Raw genomic sequence first — 12,684 nt, 5'->3', positions numbered from 1 at the left:
AGCTACGATAACAAATTTACTTAATGGAAAATTGAATAGACTTGTATTTTCCTGTACGACTAACTACGCTCAAGCATATTTTATTTGAGCTATAGTTTTGTAATAATCTTAATGAATGACACTGTTTTAGCCGTTACTCCGTGTAATTTCTTGATTTTGTAAACTTTGTAAACACTGCTATTCCACACGATGATGCCACGCATTAATGAAACCACGGTCGTCAATAAATACTAATCGGATTTGGTGTTTTTCTTTTGTCTATAAGATCTTAATGAAAGTCAGTCTAAGGTTTTTGGCAACAATATTTAGTTTTAAAATAGTTTCATGGCTAAAGACCTTTACCCTGTACCTTAATTACTCGGGAGCTACTATGCCCTGTTTTTCGCGACTTAGCTGCTCAACCAATGGTCTAGTTTGCCGGTGAAAATTTTCTTTTGAATATATTTGGAGTTATCTAACAACTAATTTGAGAGAATATAAGAAACTGAATGTATTAGAAATAGGCACTTTAGAAATATTAAAAACATTAAATTTACAAGTCGGAGCAAAGTTCAACACTGCAAAACTGTTAGGTATACTTTCAGGTGCATGCGTATGTAAGATGTAGTTAGAGTGTTTGTATGTGTGTGGGGTGTAAGTGTCCTTGCATGAATGTATGCCATGTTTTTTTGTGAATGTATACATTTGTGGTTCTTGAAAGCGGTTTTTTTTCCTTTCTAAATTACGGGTAGTGCCCTAACACCCCCCGCCACACGCTCTTGCGGCAGCTTGCGGGGCATCAAGTAGATGTAGAAGGTTGAAATAGATTGATAAAATTTCATTGATATTTCTAGTAATAATTTCACGCAGGTATTTTCCCAGTTTTAACTATAGTATTTGAGCTATAAGAATTCAGTTGAATAATTAAAAAGTGGTTTAATCGACATGTCAACAGCATTCGTTGATTAAAGGGATTCAGGAACGAACCATTGGCTTTTAAATTGGGTCACGGAAGATTTAAAATACGAGGTGGTACCACCTGATGATGCTGCACAGTAGCAAATTCATGGTCGTCAACAATTATTAAGTGTGGAATTTTCGTGTTTTTCTGATGCCTTTATAATGGATAAATGGAGAATTTTCACCAGGTTACTGTTATAATTGTGTTATTTGGATAATCATGATTAAGGCAAACTACATCTGTGGACACTTGTGTCAGTGGTAGTCATAATTTTTTTAACAGTTCGCTTGCCTGTCATAATGCAGTCAACGGTGATAGAGAAGGACGACTTAACTTTTATCTTCAATAACCTAATGAAATCATCTTTAAAAAATTAACAATATATATATATATATATATGTATATATATATATTTATATGTATGTGTGTATATATATATATATATATATATATATATATATATATATATATATATATATATATATACACATACATACATTGAGGATGATAAGAAGAAGCCACATATCTCCCAAGTGTATCGTTTGTAATCGGAACACCTTGTCCGTCTTGTTGAACATCCTCCTGACCAGAGGGGCAGATGCACAAGAACCACTGTTTGCGGTTGAAGATGGAAAATAGGGTTTGGAGAGAGGGCGAAAAGGAAGCTTGCATTCGCTCCGAGAGAGTGAAGATGGGTGGGAGACACGGAGAAAGGGAATGAAAGAGCGAGACGGTGACGTAAGAGAGGGAGTACCCCTTGAGGGGAGGGGGGAATTAATGGAGGGGGCCAATGAAGGTGAGATAAGGGGAGGGAGAGGGAAGGCGAAGGGGTGGAGGGGAAGAAAGCTCAGCTACATTTTCCAACCATTCAACGCACCCGCCCCGCCGCTCTCTCTTCTCCCGATTCCCGTCTTCGCCCGTAGCGGAGGCGCAGAGAACGAGCACACTTGGCCTAGGGGCGCGTTGGGGATTCGAGATTTCCAGGGAGTGGTTGGAGAGACGGAGAGAGGGGGGGGGAAGGATGAGAAGGTGGGAATGGGGGAGGAAGGCGGTCTGGCCGAGTAAGGCACCACCGTTGCTGCGGCGGCTCAATGCGAGAAATCGAATTCTACGTTATTTTTCGCGGAAGTGTGAAGGCGGCCATTTGCTCAAGTGTATCTGTCGGTCTGTCGAACCTCCATTCGCAAACAAGGTCTGCAGCGGCGAGGGAGGTAGGGGATACAACTTTTGGCGTCGGAAGTCCGGGAGAAGTGTTTCGCATCGGAAGTAAAGAAGGGGACGGGAGTAAGTTGAAGGAGGTCATCAATTTAATATCAATGAAATGTCATAAACCCATCTTTAAATAATTCTTACTGCCGAAGGATTTTCTATGCTATAACCATGCGATGCAGGGATAGTCCACCCAAAATTAAGCAAATACATAAAAATGAAATAATATTGAATATATCTTGGAGAAAATAATATTTTTTCATAAATTAAATGTTTTTGAAATTGCGTCAACGGGCAAGGTCGCAACTTTAACTAATGGAAAGTAATGTACAAGAAAATACAACATCTTAGACGGAGCTGTTATTTAAAACTGAACCATCTGTATACTTATCTGATAAATTTCTAACGAGATGCAGTATAAGATTACTATGAATAAAACTAATATTTACTGCAATTCTACATTGCAACTTGATAACGGTTGAAGACAGATTTTTCCGTTTTTATATATTTTGAATGATATTTCGATTCCATTGATCATCTATTCGTGCACAATACCCCGCAAGCCGCCTTAAGGGCGTGTGGCGAGGGGTGTTAGAACAACAGCCACGGATGTACAGTCATATTTCGGAGACAGTGATTTCAACTGAAGTAATCGTGGTGACAAAATCACGTCACAAACTGTCCAGTCGAGAAGGAGATATAAGTTTTCTGAACATCAGTCCTCACGACTCATGCATCCATGTTTCATAAGAGTAAACACGAGTCACAGTTGACACTCTTCTTTGAAATTCAATATTTTTAGCGTTCGATAACTGTACATTCAATGTGTTGTGGAAGATATTTAGTTGGACGAATTTATTTTACCACAAATTATGCATACAGCTAATGGAATTCGATTCGCAGTACTCGCTTTACCAAGTTCCGAGTGCATCTTATATTAGCTAGAGAATATATAAATTATTAATATAGTTACCCACTTGAAAAAATACTTTGCTTCAGGTCTGAAAAGTTGTAACTGATAGAGAATAGATTTCGGTAAATTATAATGCTACTGCACTGGCAAAAATAAGAGAAAATTTGCAACAGTATAATACAACATTCATATAAATATGTTGGTGTAGGGAAGTATTAAATAAATAAATATAATGAATAACCTTACAAGTGAACATAACTTACTTCAATTCCGTTAGTTTTCAAATCTAACTTTCATTAATTCACTTGCCTTTGAGAAGCAGGTCAGTCAGTTCTCATTTCACACAGAAAGAAAAGAGACAGAGAACTAATGTACTCAATACCCAATATTTATTCCTTTTGCTATTCAATTTGAATGTATTCCATTGATTGTTACGTAACTTGGAGGTAATAAAATAAACTATTTGTATGTCAGTTCAAAATAGCAATTCTTAAACAGCGTAATCTTTACCATCATTCAGGGATTGGTAAATACCTAATCTCGAAATAATTGAAACTCTTTGATAAAGAGAAGATTGAAGATTGGTTGTTATAACGGATTTAAAAGGCTCATAAATTTTAATTACAATAGTATTATTGATCAAATGCTGAATTACATTCTTGATAGGTATATCATTTTTTAAAAGTCAGCCTTGCATTGAATCCTATACTTAAATGTTCTTGCAAGAGCATCTTAGCCTTTCGCTAATTTTGAATTTGGGTTCAAGTAGTTTGTAATAAAAGTACGGGGAGTTCACTCTATGAAAACAATGTCTGATCTGAGTTTTGAAGCAGGTATGGCCATGCAAAACGTTTACTTTTATAATTGTTCAGGGATTCAGAAGATGTCATTTTGCTAATAAATACATTACCGCGACTCAAATGTGTAACTTCCGAATAGCTGGCTTGTAAAACGTCAGTCGACGGGGTTTGCCCAGAAGGACCAAACAGTTGACGCTTTAAAAATGTATCCAACATCCGAAAGTAATCAGCGCTATATCGATAACGTCTTCGGCTACGGTGTGAATGAATGGCAATAAATTGAACGGAAACCGCTGCCAGTGTCGATGACTCCGGTAAAGCGCACCTATCATTCCTATTTGTCGGACAAATTCAGGTCATCACAAGAGAATTCTCTCTCCCCCCTTACTTCGCTCAGACCATTGAGCCCGTCTTTGGTGGGAAATCAGCTTCGATCATTGGTGAATCATTGCGACGTCGGGATCATATCTCAACCGGTTGCTGAGGGCCCTCCTGTCATCCATCTCTGCCTCGCCGCCTCCAGCCATCCCCAAGGGTTAAGCGCTAAGGGCTCGTTATCTGGCCTGCCAACCCCTTTCCATCCAATCCTCACCCATCCTCCCCCTTTTCTTCACTTCCTAACCAACGTGCCCAGCAACAATTGAGTATGTCAGTTGGCTCTCTGTCCCTTGGTAGTTGGGGTTCGCAGGAAACGTCTGCACGGCAGTCAGAAGGGGCTTTGATTCTGACTCCCTCGACATCGCTAATGGAATCGGCAGCAGTGGGCTGTCGTCGGGAAGGGTAAGGACCCCCGGGAAGGATTTTTCCACGTGGACAGCCAGGAAAGAGCAGGTTCCGGTGCTTGGGCTAACCTCTGCAAAATTATGAACGTGAAGTAGAATATTTTAGATGAGTCAGGGTAAAATTGTCGTCTCTTATTTATATGGACACAGAGAGAAGCCAATGAGCCCGTGAGCAGCATATCAGGTTGAATTTGTAGATTTTACTAGCTGATTTCAAAGCAGTTGATTTCCTTCATTCAGCTATAGTAAATACAATTCTATTAGTTGTTTAGTTACTTTGGGTTCGAAGGCCGATCAATACCGAAGTTTAAAGTGAAGATAAAACGAAGAATTTTTAGTTTAGAATAACTAACAGCTCGTGAATCGATCTTCAGCATAGATTTGGCCCCGATTCAGTCCTTATGACAGTGATACAACATATGTATCAAGGTTTTGGATATTTTTTAAAATTATTTAATGATTTAATTATCCTATAGAAATCCTCTGGAAGCATTTGTAATTACTCCTATTTTCCACTTTACGGTGGTCATATCTCTTGGTATAGAATACTTCAATTAATTAAATTGAAAGTTTAATCTCATGCGTCCCTATTAGTGGACTAAAATTTCTAAACTTTCGTACTTAGGGGATTGTCTGTCCATTTTCGGCTACCCCTGTAGCTGAATATGGGTAGCGTACATATTACCTCCTGTTAAAGAGAGACACTCCAAATAAATCGATGTTTAGTTGCCAGAGTAAGGTAGACTACACTGTATCTGTTCACCAGTGGAAGTGGAATATCCATTTAAGCTAAGTAGAGTATTCATTTAAATTACATTTGTATATTATCCCGTACGCCGTCATAAGGACATGTGACAGAGGGTGGTAGGTCACCAGCCATTCTGCATGCGTTCATTCTATTTCCTCATACATATAGAACCCAGTGATCTACCCAAAAACCTTGTGGAAAGGGGTTGACCGAACAACATTCATGCAACATGCCTACACACATTGTGAGTATTACATGATTAATAGCTGTTCTTGTGCCTACCCAAGGACTTATTAATTAATAATTTATATACTTAATAATTAAAACATTAAAGAAGGGCAGGTACACAGGCAATTCAGACACTTATTACCAACAAGTATTCTACGCATTCTGGACGGACTATTTGCAATTACAATAGACTTTATCTACATTTACCTAGACCACACCCGGCACAAGGGCTCGTGGTGGAGGGTGTAAGGACGCCATAATCGCAGAGAGTTTTGAGGAAGTTTAATCTTGTAAACCCCTATTACGACAGCGCATAATTATTAATGCCTCAGGCGCCCCATTTCATTGATTTCGCAAATGCTACGAGAAAAAAAACGAGTACTTGAACCTAATTAGGAATTATCTTGAAAATATTACCCAGGAGGCATGCGGAGACAGTCGTTTTCCAATCTTTTCCCTCTGAATTTCTAATGAACACCAATAAGGGTAACAATGCATCCTGACACCACGGGATCCATTTAAGTGTCAGAGCCATTAGGTTAATTGGTGTAAATAAGAACTATGCTGGCTCCATCACACGATTTGCCTGAATTGCCTGTCCAAAAATAGAATAAATGAATCCAGATAGTGTGCACCATGCTTATGCCATTGTGACACGTAACTTCAAAACGAGATTGAGTAAAGTAGAGGAGAACATAGTAGGTATGTCCCAAAAACAGGTAAAATGAATCTGGAGGCAAAAATTTATGGTAGAGTGAAGTTATAATTACAAAACTTCTTCATAAAAGTACCCTTATGCAACCTAAATACTAATGCTAGTGCCTCCGCCAGCTGTGTTGTTTCCTGTGAGGCAGAAACAGGGCCCTCGTTCAGGCGTATCCGTCATGGATTCTTTGACAAAATCCTGGGGTCCAAAATGTAATCTTAGGGGTTATACTTGGGTCGTACTCAAAGACCCATGCCTCGACACCAATGATCACCATTTCAAAACATTTCGGGTCAATTTGATCGTGGTCCAAGAAGTCCAGGGTAAGATTGTCACGCAAGCAGTCTTCTGACAACCCTGTGGGGATCATCTTGGCACACATTTCTCATGGCTAAATACAGGTATTCTGTCAGATTGCAATGCACTATGGATTTCTGAATATTTCACTCCTTTGCTAACATCCTGACACTTGGGGGACAATCAAAATTGAGCATGTGTCTCAATTTTGCACATTCTCATCACACTGTGTAGTTGATGGATGTCCAGGGATTTTTATTCCTCATCGTCTAAGTCCTTTCTACCCTCCTGGGGCATCTTTTGCCAGTGGAAAACTATTCCTCGGAATATTGCTGTATCTCCAGAACCTGATTTTTTGTGCTTAACACAAAATGTTATTGCGTATCGTTGCTCGATGGAATGTGGCATCATGAATACTTGGCACGACCCTCGAACAGGGATCCGGTTTTGTTGTGATCAGCAAACTGCAACGGCCTGCAGACAACTAAAGCGGGTCGCGTTGCTTTCCCAATATCTCCCAACACCTATCCCGCCAAAAATCAACCCACTCCAGCTGTCGACGTCTGTGGAAAAAATCATTGTAAATATTATTGAACAAACCATATCTGTACGTTAGATTTGTATAAAGTAAGATGGAAGGGAAGCGGAAAGTACAGGTGCTTTTAGTACTAAATAGTTTTTAGAGCAGGAGACGAGATTCAACAGGGTGAACTGAGAGGACATTGAAGAGGAAGGCAATAAATATGGGGCATTTATTGATTGAGAATTTTCAGGTGACATGAAAGCATACTCGAAAAATTGAGCTGTAAACAAGTTGAATAGCTGACTAGTAGTTAAGTATGACAAAATGAACGGGTAATTGTTAATGCAAAAGATAGATGACCCTGGAGATGATGCGTATTAAAGCAGTAGTGGGGTAATTTAGGAATGAGAGCGAGGTACGGAATTATGATTTTTAGATATCAAGAGTGGCAATGGTTTTAAAACATCAAGATCTTTAACAAGTAGGACCTAATTATATATTTCAAATTATTTCACAAAAACACTGTTAGAAAGAGAAGGGTGGAAGGAAATGGATAAAATTTTGATAGCACGAAGAATTACACAGATTCCCGGAGACGAATACATATTTACCAAGAGCACTATATGGCACTCATGAAAATATCACTATCTTAAATAAAATATTTGTGAAATGTAATAAAGTCAAAAGCAGCTATAAGGGGAAAATGGTGGTTAAATCAAAATAATGTTCATGCATTTTTTTAGAAGAAAATTCTTTAACAACAAGAATTACAATATAAAATTTTAAGGACGGATTTGAAGGTGGGAGATACGTCAAAAGACGTGAAGGTAAAAAGGAATGGAACTGCAACGGAACGTTAAAGATAAATATGAGAGGAATTACGAAGGGGCATCATACAAGAATTGCATTAAATGTGTTAAAAAGTGAAGGAATGTTTCCATTCCTCTCATAATTACTACTAAATATTCATACCTACGTGTATTTTGTGAACGTACGTACTCTATTAATAAGGTTATGGACGTATAATATAATAGGATCATGATGCTATCAATCTACGTAAATATTTGGTAATGCTTTAAAATTGGAGAATGTAAAATGCTAACCACTTATTTATTACTGATTATCTGAAATCTCACTCTACCTATTAATGTGTGAATCAATATTTAGGCTTTAAAATAGTTTGGATTAGGTAAATCGGCTGATGTTAGACGTATGCTGTATCCTAATGCACATCTGAAACCTTTAATATTGGTCAACTATGTTTTCAACCGTTATATACTTCTAAATTTTGAGAATGGTTATATATATTCTATATGTTTATGTGCATATGCATACATATATGCATATATATACATATATGCATATATATACATATATGCATATATATATATATATATAATTATATATATATATATATATAATTATATATATATAATTATATATATATATATATATATATATATATATATATATATATACATATATACATATATGCACACACACATATGCATCGTCGTTTTTGGCGTTACCTGACGTTTACACCATCAAAAAATCACAAGATAACGCTGACTCATCCTTATTACGTCTCAAACTTAATTTAAATAGTAATTATTGTACACTTTGCCAAGAGAAAGTTCTAAAGTAAAACAAAATCATTTTCATACATTTATTCAGAGATTTATGAAGTATCGTGGCAGGCTAATGCATTCGTTATCCAGGTTTCACAGCCAACGTGAAACTTTTGACTCGTGTTAGTTGTTGATCTATTGCCAGGAAGAAAATTCAAGCCTTCGAGGAAGACCTTGAAAGAAAGATGAACTCCTTAGTTAAGATGTATCCTTAAGCAAGGAGTATTGCATACTCACTGTTTTAAATTATGGCATGGACTTTTCAAATAGGAAGTTGGCTTCTCCTGTTTCGTATGATAAACAACTGTTTTGGCCGTATGTGGTGGCTGAAAATGTTTAATGATAAATGACTCGGTTAATACACTTGAGTGTTAGTAAATATTGTGATGAAAAATAATAAATTTCTATCCGGTTTCTAGCGTACTAAATTATAATCAAACAACGGTAATATTTATATTAATAACTTTTGTGAAATTTGTTAACATTTACATCGTAGAAAATAAATGCAATATTTTTAGTGATCAAAATTTTCAGGAAAAGAATTTTTCTAGATTTTATCTAGATATTCAATAATGCAAATTTATCTTTGTCGATATTTTTTCTTTCTGCGTAAACAATTCTTCCCATATCTCATTTGACTAATAATTCAAAACATCTATTAAAAAGGTAAGAACTCCATGTTATTTTATAAAATCTGAACTTTTTCCAATCATTTACTATTGATTGATGTGTTCAGGATATCGCGCAGCCTTACTTTCTAATTGCAATAAAAGTGTGAGGCCATGCCGCACAAATGTGTTTCGACACTGAATCCAACGGCCATTTCCAAGACATTTGAGAATGCAATCAAATGAGTGATTGAAGTCCGATAATCCGTCCACACTAATCCTCGACACGGTTAACTCCACGTAAAAGGACTTTTTCTCCAAACGGGATACCGCTTTTAATAACTTTCTCATAATCCGCCGCTATAAATATCGTGATAGTCAGGTGTTATTACGTTTCTCAACCATCTTTCCTCCGCCCTCTTGTATTCTAGCCTCGTAAATCGTTTTGTGCTCCACCCACTCTCCACCCGACCCCACACCCGCCCCCTCGCTTCCCCCAAGGCTCTCACACTTGGTGCTCCCTCTCTTTATTTCTTCCCTTTTCCCCAAAAATTCCCTTCGAAACCCCTACCCCCACCACTTTCCCATCGTGAGTCCTTCCCCCCCCCCCCTCGACCCCTTCAACCCCCCCCCCCCACCCTATTCGAAACCTCCACGAAACGGGGGTTGGGGCGAGACCCTTTGGCTTCCCCCCACCCTCCCTCGCGGGAAAGCGGTCCCTACCTCCCACGTCTTCCTCTCTCCCCAATACCCCTTTTCCTTTTCTCTTATCGCCGTTTCCTGCCGATGGTGCTGCCCTCTCTGCCGGTCCATTTCCGCGACGGCCGACCCGATCGGCCGGATTCCACGCGGTTGCTCAGACTTATATACCATTCTTAAGGAGATGTCGAGGGGCAGATAGGGGTGGGGAAGGAGGGCGTGGAAGAGAAAGAGACAAGGATATATGGTCAAAAAGTAGGAGAGATAGAGAGGGAGGAAGACGGGGCGAGTAGGGTGGAGGAGTTAAGGGATATAATGGAGGATTTCACTGTGATGGTGGCAGGAGAAAAGACACATGAAGCATACTATACATCAACCTCCTACTCATTCACCCCATTATTAACGGGTTCCCCCTTCCTCCTCCTCCATATCCCAATACCACCCAACTCTGGCTACGAGCACGGAAAAAGCGTATTCTCAAGGGAGACACGGGTTTATATAAATATTCAGTCACAGAGTTGTCCAAAGTCCATTTACTTTATTGGTTGGGCATAAGAAAGATAGTGGAAAAATGTATTAAACCCAAAAGTATAAAGAATTTCTAGCAAGAGAATTATGAGGTGTTCTTTGCGGTGGTTTCTTTGTATTTCCTCTGGGATGGAGCAAACGACTAGCACACTATTTTGAATATTCAAGACGACAAGGAAAATTATGAGGGATTTTGTAGAATCTGCTGCAGCCATGTGCTCTGATACCTCACCATAGAGTAAGAAACTGAATCACAATTCTCCGAGCTTGATCTCCCTTCACACTAGGTAACCTTAGTGAAGTTTCGTCAACATCGTGTGTATATATATATGCGCAGACACATATTTACATACTGCTAGTATGTAGCGGCAAACCCATGCATGTGTGTTTACACAAATACGAGTATGTGTTTACACACATATATGTTTTGGTGTTTATTTGCATAAAATATATGTATATGCAACGATAAACTTTTATACAGGTTTGTATGTACCTCTATGTATAAAACACAGAGACGGACTACGCGATTTAAAAAAAAACTGGCATAAGGTATTGAAAATACGTTTGGAAATATTAATGATCAAATATATATAATTTATTTTATTTGGAAGGAATGTGAATCACTGGAAAACCTCTTTTTCTGAGTCAATGAAAGGTCTTTAGTTCGATTTATAATTAATCCATCAAATCATGATTTTAAATCAGTTGTTGGTCAAGTTTATCATGACTGCTAGTAAAAAAATTATAAAACACTTTTTCAGGAATTTTACTGGCTGTTGCAGTATTGATGCCTACTAAATATATGTTTATGAAGTACGTTTAAATATAAATATGTTTATTTAAAAAAAGAAGCATTGTGTTATTCAGAAGATTATGCGAAATAGTTGTACAACAATACCTTTTCTCCTCTTCCATCCAAAAACAACCTGAAATCGAGCACTACATTACATATATCTCTCTTCAATTCTGCATACTTTGCTCCCCCCTTCATTTCATACAACACGCCTATCCTATTCCTTCCCCTTCCTCGTTTGTCAAGTTCACCCCTCTATTGTAGTCTTCAACATCCCATCGCTAATTAAAAAGCTCTCAATCTAAATTTACCGCCTCATTATTTCTCCCAACAAACCTCTCTCCTCCCTTACCCTGCCTAGCAAACATGTCAATCTTCTTCCTGCTTCCTATGCCTAACATTCTCCTCTTACTCAAATTCTTCAAAATCCCATTGCCAATCAAAATACTCTGCATCTATCTTTCCTGACTACTTTGGATTTTTCCGTCAATCCTCTCTCCTCTCCCACCCGCTGTCCACCTAGCATTTGCCGTTTTTTGTCTTTCAACCCACCTAGCATTTTTCATCCTTCTTCACATTGGCCTTTCAAAAGCCTTCAACCCTTGCCTATTATCCTGCTTCAACGACCATGTTTACACGCTGTAAAAAACCACTATCAACATGAAAGTTTTGACGAACCATTTCTTAACATCTTTACTCGATGTTCATACATTCTCTGCTCCCTATGAAAACGTCTTTGCCTAACGCATTTCTTCATTTTATGCTCCTACTACTTTGACCATCTTGGTCTAGAATACTTCTGAGATTGGTAAACTGCCCGCCTACAATAGTTTATGAACTCAAATTTTAATATTTAAGTTTGCTTCCTTTATCTCGCAAACCGCATGACTACGTTTAATTACATTTAATCTTATTCTGTAACTATAGTGATGACTTACCAATGCACTTAGTAATGCTTGCAGCCGTTTAGCTGACTGATAAACCAAAGCTTGATCATCCACAAGCCTGACTCGTATTCCGAATTTTCGGTGGCCTAACCACCTTCGTGAAAGGAGAGAGGAAACTCTGGAGCATACACTGGAGTAATATATCTTGAACACTGTAATAAACAACGCTGGAATACACCTACATATAACAGAAATACCTGAGGCAAAGTTAAGAGGTCTGGTTTTTACGAAACTTCACCAGTACCTTCAAATTAGTATTTTTTGACGTAGCTGCTTATACACCAGTATTTAGTATTCTCTGAATTTTTGATATGATATTTTCAATATATAATACA

This window comes from Hetaerina americana, unplaced genomic scaffold, assembly GCF_022747635.1.
Source record: "Hetaerina americana unplaced genomic scaffold, ioHetAmer1.1.p SCAF_8, whole genome shotgun sequence".
Lineage (NCBI taxonomy): Eukaryota > Metazoa > Arthropoda > Insecta > Odonata > Calopterygidae > Hetaerina > Hetaerina americana.
The sequence above is the reverse complement of the archived record's forward strand: the minus strand, read 5'-3'. Positions refer to the sequence as shown.